Source organism: Buteo buteo, chromosome 13 (genome assembly GCF_964188355.1).
Source record: "Buteo buteo chromosome 13, bButBut1.hap1.1, whole genome shotgun sequence".
NCBI classification, from domain to species: Eukaryota; Metazoa; Chordata; class Aves; order Accipitriformes; family Accipitridae; genus Buteo; species Buteo buteo.
Genome location: NC_134183.1, coordinates 39,451,693 through 39,471,883, shown reverse-complemented (window position 1 = coordinate 39,471,883; position 20,191 = coordinate 39,451,693). Strand labels below are relative to the sequence as shown.

The 20,191-nt window shown below is 50.3% G+C and overlaps 1 non-coding gene across 1 annotated transcript; it reads right to left on the bottom strand.

Moving 5' to 3' along the window:
* Nucleotides 1–18,079: 18,079 nt before the first annotated feature.
* Nucleotides 18,080–18,151, bottom strand: TRNAQ-CUG (transfer RNA glutamine (anticodon CUG)). The gene has a single exon. It is a non-coding gene; the product is annotated as a tRNA-Gln (tRNA).
* Nucleotides 18,152–20,191: the final 2,040 nt, after the last annotated feature.

Sequence of the window (20,191 nt, the reverse complement as noted above, 5' to 3'; positions counted from 1 at the left end):
TGAGCTTTTGGCTCCCTCAGGGCTTTCCTCAGCATGCTTACACATTTAGCTCTCTTCAACTACCTGAAGGGGGGTTGTAGTGAGGTGGGTGCTGCTCTCTTCTGTCAGGTGGCTGGAGATAGGACGAGAGGAAAGGGCCTCAAGTTTTGAGGCAAGGGAGATTTAGGTTAGATATTAGAAAAAAATTCATTACTAAGAGGGTTGTCACACATTGGAATAGGCTGGTCAGGGAAGTGGTTGAGTCACCATCCCTGAAGGTATTAAAAAAGCGAGCGGACGGGGTACTCCATAACATGATTTAGTGGGCACGAGTGATGGTTGGACTCGATGATCTTGAAGGTCTCTTCAAACATAAATGATTCTATGATTAGCAGCCTTGCCTTGCTGTCAGGGCAATGGTTTAATGCACTCTCGTCTTCCTTCCTTTCCTGTGCTCCCAGCCCTGGGACTGACACCAGTGCCCCTTCTGCTGCCCCGTGCCCACCAAACCTCTGCAGCTTTCCTGAGCGCTGGACCTCGCCCCCTCTCTGCTCCCTTGGTCTTGAGGGCTGCTCCTGGATGAGGGCATCCAGCAGGGGCTCAGAGAATCACACAACACCTGAGGTGGAGAGCATGCACTCCAAGCCTGGCTCAAAGCAGCCTCAAGTGGAGGAGGCTATTCAGGGCCTTGTCTGCTTGGATGTGGGACACCTCCAAAGATGGAGATGCTACAACACTCCCTGGGCAACCGTTTCCCGTCTTTCATTACCACTGTGTGTGGCAGTACTTGTATTCCCACCCCTGTCCATTGCTTCTGGTGCCATCCATTTCTCTGAGGCTTTTCTGTCTTTCTCTTGCCTGCTTGTTTATTTGTGGTGCTCTGGTATCAGTTCAGGGAGCTCCACCCACAACTGGCAGTGCCCCGTGCATGGAGACAGACTCACGGTCGTGGGAGAGAGCCTTTATCCTGGGGTCGGCTGGGATAGAGTTTACTTTCACAAGGAGCTGGAGGAGGCCCAGACAGGACAGCTCACCCAAACTAGCCAAGAGGGTATTTGATACCGTATGATGTCATGCTCAGTATATAACTGGGGGAGCTGGCGCGGGGGGGGTGAAGGGATCACAGCTCAGAAATGGGCTGAGCGTCAGGTTCTGTGCGGTGAGCAATTGCTTTATATATTCTTTGGACAGCAAGCAGCCGTGTGGTGCTTAGTTGCCAGCTGGGCTTAACCCACGACAACCTTGCAGCTATGTTGGTGAACTGAGCGGGGAGGAGAACAAACCACCACGAGACTCCAGCTGTGCTGCACAAAGTCTTTAATGAGAAGGAGGAAATGCAGTGGCACGGAACAGAGACCGAGAAACACAGCTGCTGGGTTCAGGGAGGCACAGAGAATGGCCCATAGCCCAAGGACAAGCTCCAGGCAAAGCGCTTGCCTTTCCCCATTTCGATCCAGCCGGTGGCAATGCCAGCCCACCAAGAGCAGGCCCTAACTCCGGCACGCTCCCTCCGTCAGCAGGAGGTTCAGCAAAGCAGAAGAGAATGAGCCCTTTCCCGAGGAGCTCAGAGCAAAGCAGAGCCAGAGGAGACACGGCGAGGCCTGCAGTGCAGCGAGGAGCAGCAGGCACAGGTCCCTTCTGCGCGGTGGGATGAGGACACTCAGCCCACCTGCAAGCCGTGGCTACGCTCCTGCTGCTGCAGGATCCCTGTCTTCCTTGGTGCTCCAAAGGGGATGATCTGCTGGCTTCAGCAGTTCAGACCGCAGCGGGTGGGAGGCAGACACAGCCCTGACCCCCCCAGACCGAGGGAGCCCCCAGAAGAGATGGGAACCCCCCCGGCGCTGAGGGAGCTCCCAACAGCAGCTGACAGCGAGGATCCCACGGCTGTGCTCTGAGGGAAAGAGGTGAGGATGGGGCCCGGCAGGGTCACCACCACCGGGGAGGCCTGGATGGCCACCGTCGAGTCAGCGCAGCGGGCGACACAGGGCTCATTGCAGCTGCTTGCAAGTGGGGTTGGGCCGGAGGCGCCGCAGGGCGTTGGGAGACAGGGTCTGAAGCAAGACATCTCTCGGCGAGGGAGGCAAAGCTGAAACACAGAGCAGGCAGGGAGCATGAACCTCAATATCAGTCTGTCTGTCTTTTTTTTCCTCAGCTCTCTCCGTGGAGACTCTTTGTTTTCAAAACACCCAGTGTGCCGACATTTGCCATGGCCCTCATTGTGCCCTCCGAGTTGCACGGCACAGGAAGGCTGACCCACTTTTGGAATAGGCCCCAGCGCAGTGGCTTTAAAGTGCCTGTGGAAAGACTGATCATACCCCATCTCCATTGTTGCTTTGAAGATGGCACTGGACGCCCTTGGCCATTTGGTTAGAGACGGCCTCCTAGAGGTGCACGTTCTGGTGGGCAGACCTCCCTGCAGCTGAGCCCCATGGATCCCCTTCTGCTTGAAAGAGCCCTCCTCTTCCCAGCTCTCCCCAGCCACCTCCCCCAAAAGGCAAAGAGATTGCAGCCCTTCAACAGTTGTATGGCAGGGCAAAGCTGAAGCAGCCCAAGTATCAGCCTCAGTAGCCACCAAGACAGCAGTTCAGCTCAGAGAGAGAGATGGAGCGGACTCAGGCTTACCTTGCTCCTCGAGGAAAGGGAGGCAAGAGAGGAGGATGCAGAGCCTAGAGCAGCGCAGGCTTTTATGCTGTGTCCCAGAGCCCTGGGGGGGCCACAAACATTCCTTGCTCATGAAGCATCTCAACACCTAGTAGACACACAGGAGACTGTGAGTAATTTTAAGCAGAACATCAAGACTGCACAATCCCATATGGGAGAAGAGCCTCATCTCACCAGGGATGTGGCAAAGCTCAACGTCAAAGGAAGTCCTTTGTGGGCTGGAAGGAAGACCCCTGTGGGCCGGAGCGACAGCCCGGAGGACCTAGCTTACGCTCATCAGGCTCTACCACAGCATGGTTTTGTGATCAATGAGATGCCGGCGTCCTTCTCTGAAAGAGACCCACGTCCAAATTGACCTGTTTTGCTCAGCAAGGTCATCCCAGAGGCCAGAAGCCTGGATGACCTGCTTTTGAGGAGAGGCTCAGGGCAGGGAGCCAAAAGCTCACAGCCCTTTTTCCTGGGTGAGGGATGGGGTGGCCCATTCCACGCATTTCAAACTACAAAGTGACATGGGATCAGTCTCCCAGAGCACCTGGGAGTCATCATGATGTGGAGGAGTTGGGAAAAACCCTGAACTCCAGGCAAACATGAGTCACCCTGCGGTGGACTTCAGTGGACACATTGCCCCGGCCTGAGGCGTACCAGGGATACCAGAGCTTATAGTCCCAAAGTGCTGCTTTCGTCAAGGGCTTTTCCACACATTTTAGCACCCTTCCTGAATCAACTGGTGCTTCTATGCAACCGCCCGCATTTTGCATGTGTCCACGAATCATGGTGAAATTCAACCAGGAAGGGCACCTCAAGCCAGCTCTCAAGTGCTTTCACTTCAGGCACTCAGGCTGAACTGCAGAGACATTTCGCCCTGTGGGTCATCGTAGGTGCACAGAAGACTGTGGGTAGGTTCAGGCAGCAGGTCAAGACTGCACAATCCCAAATGGCAGAAGAGACGCCCTTTCCAGGGATGTGGCAAAGCTCAATGGCAAGGAAAAACCATGGTGTGCTGCAGGGAAGTCCCCTGCCCGCAGGCGTGACGGCCACAAGGACCTTGCTTACACTCATCAGGCTCTACCACAGCATGGTTTTGTGATCAAAGAGATGCCCGCATCCTTCCCTGAGAGAGACCCACGCCCAACTTGACCTGTTTTGCTCAGCAAGATCATCCCAGAGGCCTGGATGGCCTGCTTTTGAGGAGAGGCTCAGGGCAGGGAGCCAAAAGCTCACAGCTCCTTTTCCTGGGTGAGGGATGGAGTGGCCCATTCCACGCATTTCAAACTACAAAGAGACAATGGATCAGTCTCCCAGAGCACCTGGGAGTCATCGTGATGTGGAAGAGTTGGGGAAAACCCTGAACTCCAGGCAAACGTGAGTCACCCTGCGGTGGACTTCAGTGGACACAGAGCCCTGGCCTCAGGCGTGCCAGGGATAGCAGAGCTTATAGCCTCATTCCTCCCAAAGTGCTGCCTTCTTCAAGGACATTTCTACACACTGTAGCACCATTCGTGAAACAACTGGTACTTCTGTGCAATCTCGTGCTGCTGCAGCCTTCCAAGGCATTGCCTTTCAGTGGCTGCTCAAGGGCCCATGAGACTCAGTGCACCCCAGAATAATGAAGGTTAGAAGGGGCCTCTGGAGGTCCTATGGGACGACTGCCTGCTCTGAGCAGATCAAACTTCCCAGTTACCTCAGGAAGCTCTGGGCCTTGCCCCATCAACTTCTCCACACTGCCACTGTCAGAGAGGTCACTGTCTCTTGGGCAGCTCTTCCAGGGCTGCACCGTGCCCCTTGTCACTTATTTTCCCACAGAGACAGCTGGCATTTCCCTTGTTGCAACTTGTTAGTGTTAATCTTGCCCTTTTGCAGCACCCCTCTCCGGAGAGTGTGCCTCCTTCCTTACACAACTTCCTGTAGCTGTTGGGAGACTGCAGTTCTTCACTTGCCTGGAATATTCCTCTCACTGGCCCGTCTGCTACTCAGGTACCAGTGACCTTGCAATCAGCATCCAAGCCATGTGCCTCCTTCTTTCCTATCAGGTATTCAGGCACAAGTGACCTCACAAGCCCCTAGAGCTGCCGTGAGCCTACTCCGGCCCATCAGCTGCAGAGACAGAAGTGACCTTAAGATCAAAATGCAAACCACATGCCTGCTGCTGGCCTAGCAGGCAATGAGGTGGAAGGGAACTCACAAGCACACAGCCCAAAATGTGCATGCTGCTGCTTATCAAGAACGCAAGCACCTAGCACAAGTCATGTTCCTGCAGACGGCCTGCGGAGCCAGACGCGACCTGACAGTCAACATCCAAGCCATAATCTGGCTTCTGGCCAGTCAGGTACCCAGGTAGCAGGGAGCTCACTTACAGATACCCGTGCCGTCTTCCTGCTGCCAGCTCACGGAAGCACTCAGACAAGGAGAACTTCTGGAAGAGGAAACTCCGGATTGCCTTTGAACGGTGATGGCAACTGGGATAGTTCCCTGAGGCCTGGAAGAAAGTCAAAGTCACTCCTGTCTTCCAGAAGGGCACAAAGGAGGACCTGGGGAACTGCAGGCTGTCCAGTCTCTCCTCAATCCCCGGAAAGGGGAAGGAGCAACTCATCCTGGAAACCCTTTCCAGACAAATGAAGAAGAAGAAGGTGATTGTTGTTTTCATTACACTATTCCTAGCCCATTTCTGTCTGACTCTGCTCTCCTCTTTTTGTGGGTGTGTATGCTTGTGTGTGTGCGCGCGCGCACGTGTGTGTGTGTGTGTGTGTGTGTGTGAGTGTGTGAGAGGTGTTGGCCAGGAAGCTTCAGCCTGCATCAAAACAAAATGGGCACACCAATCCAGATGTAGCCTCTGCAGTGCCAAGGGAAGGGCAACAATCCTTCCCCTCAGCTTTCATCAATGAGCTTGTGCTGGAAAGGAAGATTTGAGATGACCCACTCCAACCACATATCCAACGTATCCAGGTAGGCTTTCACCTGAGAAGGGGCTTGAGGCCTGGCGCCCACCCTAGCAGCCAGGGGTTCTCACAACTGAGCCTCCCAGGCCCACAAGTAGGCCACCAGGAGATGACAGTGAGGGTGCCAGCACTGGTGAGCAGGCCCCAGGGGCATGGGGTGAGGTCTGGAGATGGACAGGAAGTAAATACCAGGATTAGGATTGAAGGCTCCCTCCAGGATTTGCAGCGAGATCTGTGCTTGGACAGACTTCCCCTCCTCCTTCCAGCCCAGAGAGGTCTATAGTCACTGAAAGGGAAATGCAGAGCAGTTGCTGTGCCCTGCCTGCACAAACCCAGCCCTTGTGCTCTCCTAGGAGCCATGGAGCACACTCAGACCTCTTGGCTCATGCAGATCAAACCTAGAACTAGGTGGGTTTTAAAAGCGGGGTGAAACAACCAGCCTGAGAATGAGAGAGAGAAGTGGGCATCCTTGAGGTGTCATTATACGGACCACACGAAAACTTTTATTCAACCCAGTTAACAAGGATGCCAAGCACAGAGGCTTTGCTGAAAAGGCCCTTTACTGCACACAGTCTTTTCCCCAGGACGATGACTTGAGATTGTTGCATGAGCAGGAAACCTACCCCCACTAGCCCTGCCTCCTATGGATAACCCCCACCCACCAAGAACCACACACAAAGAGAACATCAGGTCTCAGGCTCTAATTATGATTTGCATGGGGTTTATGTGAATCAAAGGGTTTTATTTAAAACAGCAACCGCTGCAAAGAATGGTGCAGTCCTAGGAAAACGGTTGGCAGGCCACTTGCAGGTGTGTAGACTATCCTGCTGCTCAGTGCAGGGCTAACTGCAAAGACAGTGGAGGATCCTTGCCGCCTTGTCCAGCTGACTTTTGTCCAGGGAGGGACTGCCTTTGCCTTCTCTACAAACCATGCTCCACACAGTGGAAGCCTGCAATCGGTTGCCCCCTCACCTTCTCTTCTCCGGGCTGAACAAACCAAGCTCCCTCAGCATCTCCCTCAATCACCACGCGCTTTGGCACCCTCCGATCCCACTCTGCACATGTCCCCTCTTCCTGACAGATGTGTGCACAGGAAGACCTCTTCTGTGGCTCATACTGCCTGACCGTGGTCCTCCTGAAAAATGCCACCAGTGCTTGTGCAGCCTGCAGTGGGATGGCGTGGGGTTTCTCTGTCCTGGCAGGGGTGTTGGAGAGAAATGCCACAGAGCCTGAGCTGGATGTGTGCATGCAATGCCACCTGCTCTGCATTCCCCTTTCATGGCAGTTACTGGAAACCCCTTCCAGGCAGAAGGGCTGGAAGGAGGAGGGAAAAGTCTGTCCCAGCACAGCTTTCACTGTAAATCCCAGAGAGTTACAATAGAAAAAATCAGTTTTGTACTTACAAGTGAAAATTGTAACTATAGGGAATTGCGTTAGGTACAATGAATCATGATAGGTATAACCACAGAAACCTCGTATATTTTCTATCGAATTTTGTGTTTAAGAACTAACATTATGATTGAAACAATAGGCAGAAGTGTAGCCAGGGGACTAGCTAATAGAGGTAATTACGAAAGTGTAGTCAAGTGATTAACTAGTATTTTCTCATAAGTTTTGCAGTTCTTTGCTCTTATGACTAGATGTTCCTGTACGCTAGATGAGAACAATGCTGACATTGACCACATGTGACTGAAATTGCGTTACGCTTCAAGATCAAAGAACAAGGACCAGAACAAGGACTTCAAGGAGAGCCAACAGAATCTCAAATGGGTCGGTGGTCGTGAAAGCAGCCCTTCGATTCAAATGAACTCGTCATTGCGCGTGATCGGATGGAGGCAGTACTATGATAATCACTAATAATAATTTTTATGCGTATGTATATTAATCTGATTAATATGTAATTAGTTACTCCATATAACCCATTTGTGCTGAAGCTGTGGCATGCACGCTAGGTGGAATTATCCCCCGTGCATCCAGCGCGGCAATAAACAAAGTGCCTGCTTCTTAACATCACATTGGTGTTAAGGAGTTTTATTCCAGATTTCGGTAACAGTTTTTGGCGACCCAGATGGGAGCTTGTGAGTGAGACTGGACAAGGTCAAGTGTTGATCGAAATCCGGCTGGCACCGAGGAATTCTTGGGGAGAACCATCGCCCTCGACTCACAAAGCTCCTCGCAACGTTCCCTGGAAAAAGGGTAAGGCACTTCTTTGGAATTCGTTTGGAATGCCTGCCTGTAAGGCACAGCAAAAGCTTTGCAGGGTTGGGGCTCGGAGGGTACCCGTTTGCACTGGAAGCCTAGGCGTCTGCCCGAAAGTCACAAGCAAAAGCTATTGCTGGGTTGGACTTTGTGTATTTGGGACAATTGTCATTTGGTATTTGTTTGGTATTTGACATTTGGTATTTAAAATCTGACATTTGGTATTTGATAGCTGATGTCTGGTATTTGACATTTGGTATTTAATATCTGATATTTGATGTAAGTATAATGGCATTAGCAAAATTGTTTAAGAGTAAGAGTGCAGGAAATATAAGTGCTGCTGAAAAGATACCAAAAACATCACCATTGGAATGTTTATTGGCACATTGGGGTGAATTCCATGATGATTTACGTAAAAGTCAGATAATTGAATACTGTAATCATTGGTGGCCTTTGTAAGTTTTGGCAGATGAGGAAAAATGGCCAACGAACGGAACTTTGAGTTATAATACTTTATTGCAGTTACTGTTGTTTTGTAGGAGAGAGGGTAAATGGAGTGAAGCGCCATATGTCGATTTGTTCTTTTATCTGAGGCAGAGAGCGGATTGGCAAAAAGAATGTAAAGTTAATTAGTCGAGATAATCTGGTGATGGCACTGACTTCAGAAAATAAGAAAACTAAGAGTTGTTGTTCGGCTTGTGATATTGGAAAGAGGTGCATTAGATGTACGGTACCGAGAGAGGATGGAACGGAGTTAGAACTGGAGATAGCCCCGCCGAGGGAGGAACAAGATTCCTCTCCTTCACATGCACGGGAAAGGAGTATTGAATCAGGAAGAATAATGGAGCTGGATAGCAGTAGAATGGGGGAGGGGGGGATGAAACACCAGAAGAAGTAATTCATACCCCAGTGTCTCGGAGAACTAGACAGCAATCTCAATTGTTAGCCCCCTTGAGACAGGGAGTGGGACAACATGGGCCAGTGTCTGTAAAAGTCCCATTCTCTATCACGGATTTGATGGCATGGAAACAGGCAGCAGGGGTGTATGGAGAAGATCCAGAGAGGGTGGGAAGAGTCGTAGAAACACTTATTAGAACTCAGGACCCCAACTGGAATGATTTACAGGTAATATTCGATAGTTTATTGGAGAGTACTGAAAAACAGATGGTATTAAAAACTGGAAAAGCACAAGCAGAGGCAGCATATATGAATGAAACGCTCTCTGGAACTTTGGAAGAGAGTTTTCCTTCAGGAGATCCCCAACGGCATCTGAATGACCCTGTACACAGGAGAAGGTTAACTCGATACCAAAAATGGGTATTGTATGGAGTAAAGCATGCAATGCCAAAAGCTTTGAATTGGTCTAAGTTATATGAGATAAAGCAAGACAAAACTGAATCTCCCTCTGTGTCTTTGGAACAACTGAAGGAAACTGCTAGAAAATACACTGATTTAAAATTGGAAACAGAGGCAGAACAACAACGGTTGGCTTTGATTTTTATGGGACAGTCAGTGCCTGTTAGAAGGTGAAAGATCCAAAAATTGGAGGGAGAGGACTCAAGAAATTTAAATAAAATGTTAGAAACGGCATGGAAAGTTTATAATAATCAAGAGAAGGAAAAAAGGAAAGGAAAGGAAAGGAAAGGAAAGGAAAGGAAAGGAAAGGAAAGGAAAGGAAAGGAAAGGAAAGGAAAGGAAAGGAAAGGAAAGGAAAGGAAAGGAAAGGAAAGGAAAGGAAAGGAAAGGAAAGGAAAGGAAAGGAAAGGAAAGGAAAGGAAAGGAAAGGAAAGGAAAGGAAAGGAAAGGAAAGGAAAGGAAAGAAAAGAAAAGAAAAGAAAAGAGGAAAGGAAAGAAAAGGAAAGGAAAGGAAAGGAAAGGAAAGAAAAGAAAAGAAAAGAAAAGAAAAGAAAAGAAAAGAAAGAAAAGAAAAGAAAAGAAAAGAAAAGAAAAGAAAAGGAAAGAAAAGGAAAGAAAAGGAAAGAAAAGAAAAGAAAAAGAAAGAAAAAGAAAAAAGGAAAGAAAAGAAAAGAAAAGAAAAGAAAAGAAAAGAAAAGAAAAGAAAAGAGGAAAGGAAAGAAAAGAAAAGAAAAGAAAAGAAAAGAAAAGAAAAGAAAAGAAAAGAAAAGAAAAGAAAAGAAAAGAAAAGAAAAGAAGAGAAAAGAAAAGAAAAGAAAAGAAAAGAAAAGAAAAGAAAAGAAAAGAAAAGAAAAGAGGAAAGGAAAGAAAAGAAAAGGAAAGAAAAGGAAAGAAAAGAAAAGAAAAGAAAAGAAAAGAAAAGAAAAGAAAAGAAAAGAAAAGAAAAGAAAAGAAAAGAAAAGAGAAAAGAAAAGAAAAGAAAAGGAAAGGAAAGGAAAGGAAAGGAAAGGAAAGGAAAGGAAAGGAAAGGAAAGGAAAGGAAAGGAAAGGAAAGGAAAGGAAAGGAAAGGAAAGGAAAGGAAAGGAAAGGAAAGGAAAGGAAAGGAAAGGAAAGGAAAGGAAAGGAAAGGAAAGGAAAGGAAAGGAAAGGGAAAAGAAAAGAAAAGAAAAGAAAAGAAAAGAAAAGAAAAGAAAAGAAAAGAAAAGAAAAGAAAAGATTAGAGACAGTAGATTAATAGCTGTTTTAACAGGGAATGCAGCAAGAGGAAGAGGGCGAGCTAGAGGAAGAGGAGGTTTTAGAAATTGTGGTGACTGGCAACCAAATGCACCTCTAGGGATGAATCAGTGTGCATACTGCAGGGAGGATGGACATTGGAAAAAGGATTGCCCTAAACTGAAAACAAGTCAGCAAGAAGCTGCAAAAATGATGTCTCTGGATGAATGAAGGGGACTGGAGGGGAACCCAGCTGCGCCTCTGCTTACAATTAAGCTGGGAAATGGTAAAGTTGAATTTTCAGTAGATACGGGAGCAGTATCTTCTGTTTTGAACACTTATAAAGGGCAATTGGGAAATAAAGCAGCTAACATAATTGGAGCCACTGGGAAACAGGAAAATAGACCATTCCTTCAACCCCGAGATTTAAAATTTGGAAATAAGGCAATTACACCTGAATTTTTGTATGTGCCAGAATGTCCGACACCCTTGTTGGGTTGAGATCTGTTATCCAAATTAAATGCACGGGTAGTTTTTGAGGGAGGAGACATTCTTTTAAAAATACCAGAATCAAAGCCAGGAGAAATATTGATGATACAGGAGAAGGTCAAAATTCAGGAGATGCCACAGGAAGTTGATGCTGCTGTGATACCTATAGTTTGGAACACAGAGATACCTGGAAAATCTAAGACGGCAGGCACATCCTGTAAAGGTGGAATTGAAGGAAAATGTGAAGCCAGTAAGACTAAAACAATATCCAATTAAGCCTGAGGCTAGATTGGGAATCAAGAAATTAATTGATAAATTTGTGGACTAGGGAATTTTGGAGGAGCGTGAATCTGAATATAATACTCCAATCTTACCGGTGAAAAAACCGTCAGGAGAATATAGACTAGTTCAAGGTTTAAAGGCTATAAATCAGATAATGAAAGACATACATCCTGTGGTGGCCAATCCACATACGCTCTTAACAGCCTTAAGAGAGAGTAATCAGTGGTTTACAGTGCTTGATTTGAAAGATGCTTTCTTTTGTATACCCCTTGAAGAAGAAAGTCGAAAATTGTTTGCTTTCGAGTGGGAAAATCCACAAACAGGATGAAAACCACAATTGACATGGACGAGGTTGCCGCAAGGATTCAAGAATAGTCCAACAATTTTTGGAAGCCAATTAGCAAAAGAACTTGAGATGTGGAAACACGATGGTCCCAAACCTGGACATTTACTCCTACAGTACGTAGAAGACATGCCGATAGCGACAGAAGAAAGACCAGCATGTATAAAGGTAACAACTGATCTTTTAAACTTTTGGGGGCTGAGCGGATACAAAGTCTCTAGGACTAAGGCCCAGATAGGAAAACAGACTGTGATATACCTGGGTTTTGAAATCTCACAAGGGCAAAGACAGTTGGGAACAGACCACAAAGAAGCAATTTGCAGTATCCCAGAGCTGAGAAATACCCATGAATTGAGAACCTTTTGGGGAATGGCTGGGTGGTGTCAGCTATGGATAATGAACTATGGTCTGTTAGCTAAACCATTATATGAAGCTCTTAAAGGTCCACCATTTGAATGGGGTCCAGATCAGCGGAGAGCTTTCCAGAATTTAAAATTGGCTCTGATGACAGCACCAGCTTTGGGACTTCCGGATTTGACCAAACACTTCCAGTTATTTGTACACAAGTGTAAGAGACTGTGTCGGTTGTTTGTCTCAACGTTGCTGGAACATCAAACCACCAACTGACACCACTGCCATAGCAACAGAGTGACAGTCGGGACCGCAAGACCAGAGGTTTCCTGTCTTCTTAGGAGCCTGAAGTGGAACTAATTCTAAGAAACTTTAACCTAACCCATGCACATGCGCCCAGACCCGGGGTCTGGAAGAAAGACCACCTAAGAATCCTTGAGACCCCCCAGTGACGGTATTGGGCATGCACACCACCACCGGGTGGTAGGTGTGGTTAAGCAGAACAGCTCTTGGAATATGCTAAGCGATTCTTAGAAGAAAAATGAATATACAACGAGGCAACCCAAGAAAAGAGCAGAAACGACCGACATTGGACGGAACATTCTCCCACCGGACTTGAAGACCAATCGGGCTGTCGGGACACCGCAGATCCGTGGTGGTAGCTATTGCAACTAACTCTTTCTTTCTTTTCTTTCTTTCTCTCTCTCTCTCTCTCTTTCCTTTGCGTTTGCAAACCTGTCGTTAGGCAAATAAAGTTACTTGGTGCTTGACCCTGTTTTGAGTCTTAATTCTGTTCCCGAGAATACGAGCAAAACCTCGCCCCGGTCTCTGACCGGCGTGCGACAGCGAGAAACAACATATTGCACTGGGAGTGCTGACCCAGAAGATGGGGAGCTGGAAACGACCGGTTGGATATTTCTGCAAACGACTGGACTTTGTAAGTAAGGGCTGGCCTGCTTGTCTGAGAGCTGTTGCAGCCACTGTGATGATAATACAGGAGGCTCGAAAATTGACTTTGGGAAGAATGATGGTGGTATATGTGCCACATATGGTGATATCAGTGTTGGAGCAAAAGGGGGGCCATTGGCTATCCCCGAGCAGAATGATGAAGTACCAGGTAATTTTAATGGAACAAGATGATGTGATTTTGAAAACCACTAACTTAATTAATCCTGCAGTTTTTCTGAGTTGTGTACAGGAAGGAGGACAACTGGAACATGATTGCCTGACTACCATTGAATACGTATACTCCAGTCGAGAGGATTTGAAAGATGTACCTATAGACAATCTGGGCTGGGAATTGTACCCAGCTGGCAGCGGCTTCATCAAAAATGGAATCCGTTACGCAGGATATGCGTAACAGTATTACTCTTTTAGTAATACTGTTTTAGTAACAGATATCAGTAACAACTGAAAAATCAGTTTCCCTTTCATGGCAGTTACTGGAAACCCCTTCCAGGCAGAAGGGCTGGAAAGAGGAGGGAAAGTCTGTCCCAGCACAGCTTTCACTGTAAATCCCAGAGGGAGCCTTCACTCCTAATCCTGGTATCGACTTCAAGTCCATCTCCAGACCTCACCCCATAACCCTAAGATCTGCTCACCAGTGCAGGCCCCCTCACTACACTCTCCTGGTGGCCCACTTGTGGAGTGCAAGGTACAGCTGGAGCTGAACTTGGCTAGGGACATGAAAAATAACAAGAAGGGTTTCTTCAGGTACATAAGACAACAAAGGAAGATGAAAGAAACTGTACACCTCCCATGATGAGCAGAATAGGAGACCTGGCTACAACCGACATGGAGAAGGCTGAGGTACTCAACAACTTTTTTGCCTCGGTCTTCACCAGCAAGTGTTCTAGCCATGCCACCCAATTCACAGATCCAAAGGCACGGACTGGGAGAATGAAGTACCACCCATCGTAAGAGAAGATCAGGTTTGAGACCACCTAAGGATGTGCACAAGTCCACAGGACCCGGTGAGATGCATCCGAGGGTCCTGAAGCAACTAGCAGATGAAGTTGCTAAGCCACTCTCCATCAAATTTGAAAAGTCGCGGCAGACTGGTGAAGTCCCCAGTGACTGGAAAAGGGGAAACATTTTTAAAAGGGGAAAAAAGGAAGACCTATGGATTGGCAGGCGAGTCAGTCTCACCCCTGTGCCCAGCAAGACCATGGAGCAGCTCCTCCTGGAAACTACGCTAAGGCACATGGAAAAGAGAGAGGTGATTGACGGCAGCCAACATGGCTTCACTAAGGGTAAATCGTGCCTGACAAACTTAGTGTCCCTCTACGATGAGGTTACAACATTGGTAGATAAGGGAAGAGCGACTGACGTCATCTCCTTGTGCAAAGCGTTTGGTACTGTCCTGCACAACATCCTTGTCTCTAAAATGGAGAGACATGGATTTGGCAGGTGGACCACTTGGTGGATAAGGATTGGCTGGATGGTCGCGCTCAAAGAGCTGCGGTCAACAGATGGATGTCCTGGTGGAGACCAGTGACGAGTGGTGTCCCTCACAGGTCTGTACTGGGACCAGTATTATTTAACATCTGTGCCCAGGACATGGACAGTCGGATTGAGCACACGCTCAGCAAGTTTGTGGATGACACCAAGCTGGGTGATGTGGTCGATACTCTAGAGAGAAGGAATGACATTCAGAGGGACCTTGACAGGCTAGAGACATGGGCCCATGCAAACCTCAAGAAGTTCAAAAGGGCCAAGTGCAAGGTCCTGCAGCTGGGCTGGGGCAATCCCAAACATGGATACAGGCTGGGCAATGAGTGGATTGAGGGCAGCCCTGTGGAGAAGGACTTGGGGCTATTGGTGGATGAATATGAGCCAGCAATGCACACTTGCAGCCCAGAAAAGCATTTGTATCCTGGGCTGCATCAAAAGCAATGTGGCTAGCAGGTCGAGGGAGGTGATTTTCCCCCCCTACTCCACAGTACCTGGAGCACTGTGTTCAGCTCTACGGCCCAAAGCATTAGAAAGACATGGACCTGCTCGAGCGGTTCCAGAGGAAGGCCACAAAGGTGATCGGGGGGCTGGAGCACGTCTCCTATGAGGAGAGTCTGAGAGCATTGGGGTTGATTAGCCTAGAGAAGAGAAGGCTCCTGAGAGACCTTCAGGAAAGGTGGGAGGGACTCTTGGTCAGGGAGTGCAGTGATAGGACGAGGTGTGATGGTTTAAAGTGGAAGAGGGTAGATTTAGATTAGGTATTAGGAAGAAATTATTTCCTGTGAGGCTGGTGAGACACTGGAACAGGTCATCCAGAGAAGTTGTGGATGCCCCATCCCTGAAGTGTTCAAGGCCAGGTTGGAGTGCCTGATCTAGTGGAACATAATCTAGTGCAAGGTATCCCTGCCCATGGCAGGTGGAGTTCCAACAACATGATCTTTAAGTTCCATTCCACATAAAACGACTCTATGATTCATTCTATGACTCTAGGTGGTATGAAGTGGGAGCAAAACATTTCAGGTGAAAGAGGCAAGGGCTTAATCACCAGAGAGGCCTCTGCAAGCTGCAACTACTAGGTGTTGAGATGCTTCATGAGCAAGGAATGTTTGTGGCCCCCCCAGGGCTCTGGGACACAGCATAAAAGCCTGCGCTGCTCCAGGCTCTGCATCCTCCTCTCTTGCCTCCCTTTCCTCGAGGAGCAAGGTAAGCCTGAGTCCGCTCCATCTCTCTCTCTGAGCTGAACTGCTGTCTTGGTGGCTACTGAGGCTGATACTTGGGCTGCCTCAGCTTTGCCCTGCCATACAACTGTTGAAGGGCTGCAATCTCTTTGGCTTTTGGGGGAGGTGGCTGGGGAGAGCTGGGAAGAGGAGGGCTCTTTCAAGCAGAAGGGGATCCATGGGGCTCAGCTGCAGGGGGGTCTGCCCACCAGAATGTGCACCTGCAGGAGGCCGTCTCTAACCAAGTGGCCAATGGCGTCCAGTGCCATCTTCAAAGCAACAATGGAGATGGGGTATGATCAGTCTTTCCACAGGCGCTTTAAAGCCACTGCGCTGGGGCCTATTCCAAAAGTGGGTCAGCCTTCCTGTGCCGTGCAACTCGGAGGGCACAATGAGGGCCATGGCAAATGTCGGCACACTGGGTGTTTTGAAAACAAAGAGTCTCCACGGAGAGAGCTGAGGAAAAGACAGACAGACTGATATTGAGGTTCATGCTCCCTGCCTGCTCTGTGTTTCAGCTTTGCCTCCCTCGCCGAGAGATGTCTTGCTTCAGACCCTGTCTCCCAACGCCCTGCGGCGCCTCCGGCCCAACCCCACTTGCAAGCAGCTGCAATGAGCCCTGTGTCGCCCGCTGCGCTGACTCGACGGTGGCCATCCAGGCCTCCCCGGTGGTGGTGACCCTGCCGGGCCCCATCCTCACCTCTTTCCCTCAGAGCACAGCCGTGGGATCCTCGCTGTCAGCTGCTGTTGGGAGCTCCCTCAGCGCCGGGGGGGTTCCCATCTCTTCTGGGGGCTCCCTCGGTCTGGGGGGGTCAGGGCTGTGTCTGCCTCCCACCCGCTGCCGTCTGAACTGCTGAAGCCAGCAGATCATCCCCTTTGGAGCACCAAGGAAGACAGGGATCCTGCAGCAGCAGGAGCGTAGCCACGGCTTGCAGGTGGGCTGAGTGTCCTCATCCCACCGCGCAGAAGGGACCTGTGCCTGCTGCTCCTCGCTGCACTGCAGGCCTCGCCGTGTCTCCTCTGGCTCTGCTTTGCTCTGAGCTCCTCGGGAAAGGGCTCATTCTCTTCTGCTTTGCTGAACCTCCTGCTGACGGAGGGAGCGTGCCGGAGTTAGGGCCTGCTCTTGGTGGGCTGGCATTGCCACCGGCTGGATCGAAATGGGGAAAGGCAAGCGCTTTGCCTGGAGCTTGTCCTTGGGCTATGGGCCATTCTCTGTGCCTCCCTGAACCCAGCAGACGTGTTTCTCGGTCTCTGTTCCGTGCCACTGCATTTCCTCCTTCTCATTAAAGACTTTGTGCAGCACAGCTGGAGTCTCGTGGTGGTTTGTTCTCCTCCCCGCTCAGTTCGCCAACATAGCTGCAAGGTTGTCGTGGGTTAAGCCCAGCTGGCAACTAAGCACCACACGGCTGCTTGCTGTCCAAAGAATATATAAAGCATGTGACGCACAGTGCAATTGCTCACCGCACAGAACCTGACGCTCAGCCCATTTCTGAGCTGTGATCCCTTCACCCCTCCAGCGCCAGCTCCCCCAGTTATATACTGAGCATGACATCATACGGTATCAAATACCCTCTTGGCTAGTTTGGGTGAGCTGTCCTGTCTGGGCCTCCTCCAGCTCCTTGTGAAAGTAAACTCTATCCCAGCCGACCCCAGGATAAAGGCTCTCTCCCACGACCGTGAGTCTGTCCCCATGCACGGGGCACTGCCAGTTGTGGGTGGAGCTCCCTGAACTGATACCAGAGCACCACAAATAAACAAGCAGGCAAGAGAAAGACAGAAAAGCCTCAGAGAAATGGATGGCACCAGAAGCAATGGACAGGGGTGGCAATACAAGTACTGCCACACACAGTGGTAATGAAAGACGGGAAACGGTTGCCCAGGGAGTGTTGTAGCATCTCCATCTTTGGAGGTGTCCCACATCCAAGCAGACAAGGCCCTGAATAGCCTCCTCCACTTGAGGCTGCTTTGAGCCAGGCTTGGAGTGCATGCTCTCCACCTCAGGTGTTGTGTGATTCTCTGAGCCCCTGCTGGATGCCCTCATCCAGGAGCAGCCCTCAAGACCAAGGGAGCAGAGAGGGGGCGAGGTCCAGCGCTCAGGAAAGCTGCAGAGGTTTGGTGGGCACAGGGCAGCAGAAGGGGCACTGGTGTCAGTCCCAGGGCTGGGAGCACAGGAAAGGAAGGAAGACGAGAGTGCATTAAACCATTGCCCTGACAGCAAGGCAAGGCTGCTAATCATAGAATCATTTATGTTTGAAGAGACCTTCAAGATCATCGAGTCCAACCATCACTCATGCCCACTAAATCATGTTATGGAGTACCCCGTCCGCTCGCTTTTTGAATACCTTCAGGGATGGTGACTCAACCACTTCCCTGACCAGCCTATTCCAATGTGTGACAACCCTCTTAGTAATGAATTTTTTCCTAATATCTAACCTAAATCTCCCTTGCCTCAAAACTTGAGGCCCTTTCCTCTCGTCCTATCTCCAGCCACCTGACAGAAGAGAGCAGCACCCACCTCACTACAACCCCCCTTCAGGTAGTTGAAGAGAGCTAAATGTGTAAGCATGCTGAGGAAAGCCCTGAGGGAGCCAAAAGCTCAAGGTCCCACTGAGATTTGAACTCAGATCGCTGGATTCAGAGTCCAGAGTGCTCACCATTACACCATGGGACCTCCTGGACAGGTGTGGTCCTTCCCCTGTGGCCACCCTTGCCGAGCCACATGCTCCTGGCTGAGCCTGGCAGTCTCTCCATCTCCCAGTCTCCCCTTGCGGTCTCTGCTGCTGCCTCCCTTCACCCCCATGTTGGACAGCCTCCCAGTCTGCCTCTGTAAGTTATTGCCTGTCCTGTTCTCACCTTGTACCTCATGCTAAGCAGCCGTTAACCACATATCCTTACTCTTGGTTGCGGTCCTAGCCAAGCTTCTGACCTTGCCAAAGGGGGCGACCAAGACAGAGGGCAGGGGATGAGGTTCAGCAGAGAGAAGAGCTAGCAGGAGGACCCAAGGCAGCTTGTTATGGGTTGCACAAGCTGGACTGCCTTCCTCTGCTGGCACAGTCCTGGCTGACTTCAGACCCTGGTCCTCTTCTGCAGGACACGCTGTCCCCTTCTGCCCCAAAGCAGCCCTTTCCCTCAGTGAGAATGAGGTTTTTCTCTCCTGAGGCTGCTCCAGACCGGTCCAGACTTAGGTGAATTCTACTATTAGCTCAAGGCAGCTCTCCCACATGCCCTGGGTCCACCTGGCCAAGGGTCCATGCACACAGTGGGGAGAAGCTGCACTGAAGCTATCCTCCTTGCGCCAGGGTTTGAGTCTGTGTGTTGAGAGCAGGGCCCTTCCTCCCAGCAGTCAGACAGGAGGAAACACATGCGGGGACACTCTACTAGATCTCAGACTTAGCCCAGGACACTGAGGACGCAACCGCCTGGTACCTTTGGACTGCCCAAAGCACTGGGCTTGCAGCTGGCACGTCTGAACCCACAGGACAGACCAGGCTGCCGTGCCCAAGCCTAAGATTTCAAATGGCGAGTTACATTCAGAGAGGGTGTGAGAAACACCTAGTCGCTGGAGAAGGGTTAAAATTCCAGAGAGTCACAAATCTGAACGCATGTCGCGAAGAAGCAGCATTGCTGAGGGCTTTCCTCATCCATCCCTGGGACCTGCAGGACCGAGCAGGGTGGGAGGAGTGCCTGGGAGCAGCAAGAGCAGGGCCCAGTCTCTGAAGGTCTTGCAAAGAGGTGGAGGGACCCCCCACTCCAGGGGCTGGAGCACGGGGAAAGGGACGGCCCTTTCCCATGCGGATGCTGTGCCGCTGCAGGAGGAGGGATGTCCCTTCTGGGGCTGAGACAGCGTTTCTCCAAGCAATGGAGGGTCTTCCTGGGGCTCTGCTAGTCTCACCCAGCACTCGGGGAGAAAGGGTTCTGGGCCAGTGGGTTGTGTGGGCCAGTGCCCACAAGGCAGCTTCCTTGCTCGGGGCATTTTGTCCTTGGTTTCCTTCCTGGCAGCACTGCCTGCTGGGGCTGCCATGGTCCCCAGACTGTTTGCTTCCCCAAGGTCACGGCAAATGTTCCGTCCACTGTAGCCTCCGATGCTGCTCCTCCCTGCGGGACACTGCGGGGAGGACACTTTCTGCCCCCCTTACAGGCTTCAATGGGCAGCCAGAGATCTCCCAGAGCTCCCCAGCTCCTGGGAGCTGCAGCTCACGCCAGGCTGGCTCACGCAGGAGGCCAAGCCACTCCTGTGTCCTGCACTCCCAAGAAATTTCTGGCCCAGGGCAGGCCTTGGCAAGCCAGTGAGCTACCTTAATATAGCAGAAGCCCCCTCACCGTCTATTCTCCAGGATGAACAATCCCAGCTCCTTCAGCATCTCCCTCAATCCCGACATGCTCCGGCATGCTCTGATACCACCCTGTGCATGTCCCCTCTTCCTCTTCCTGTGTGCACAGGACGACCTCTTCTGTGGCTCATACTTCCTGACTGCGGTCCTTCTGAAAAATGCCACCAGTGCTCGTGCAACCTGTGGTGGGATTGCGTGAAGGATGCCTCTGTCCTGTCAGCAGTGTTGGAGAGAGCCTGCCATGCCCCTGTTGGCCTCTTACTGGTGGGCCTTTACTCCCACCTGTCCCTCTTCCCACTGGTGCTGTCCGTGTTTGCTGGTGAGGAACTGCCAGCTCAGGGAAGCTTTCTGGGTTGAAATCCTGCTGGTCAATGCCACAT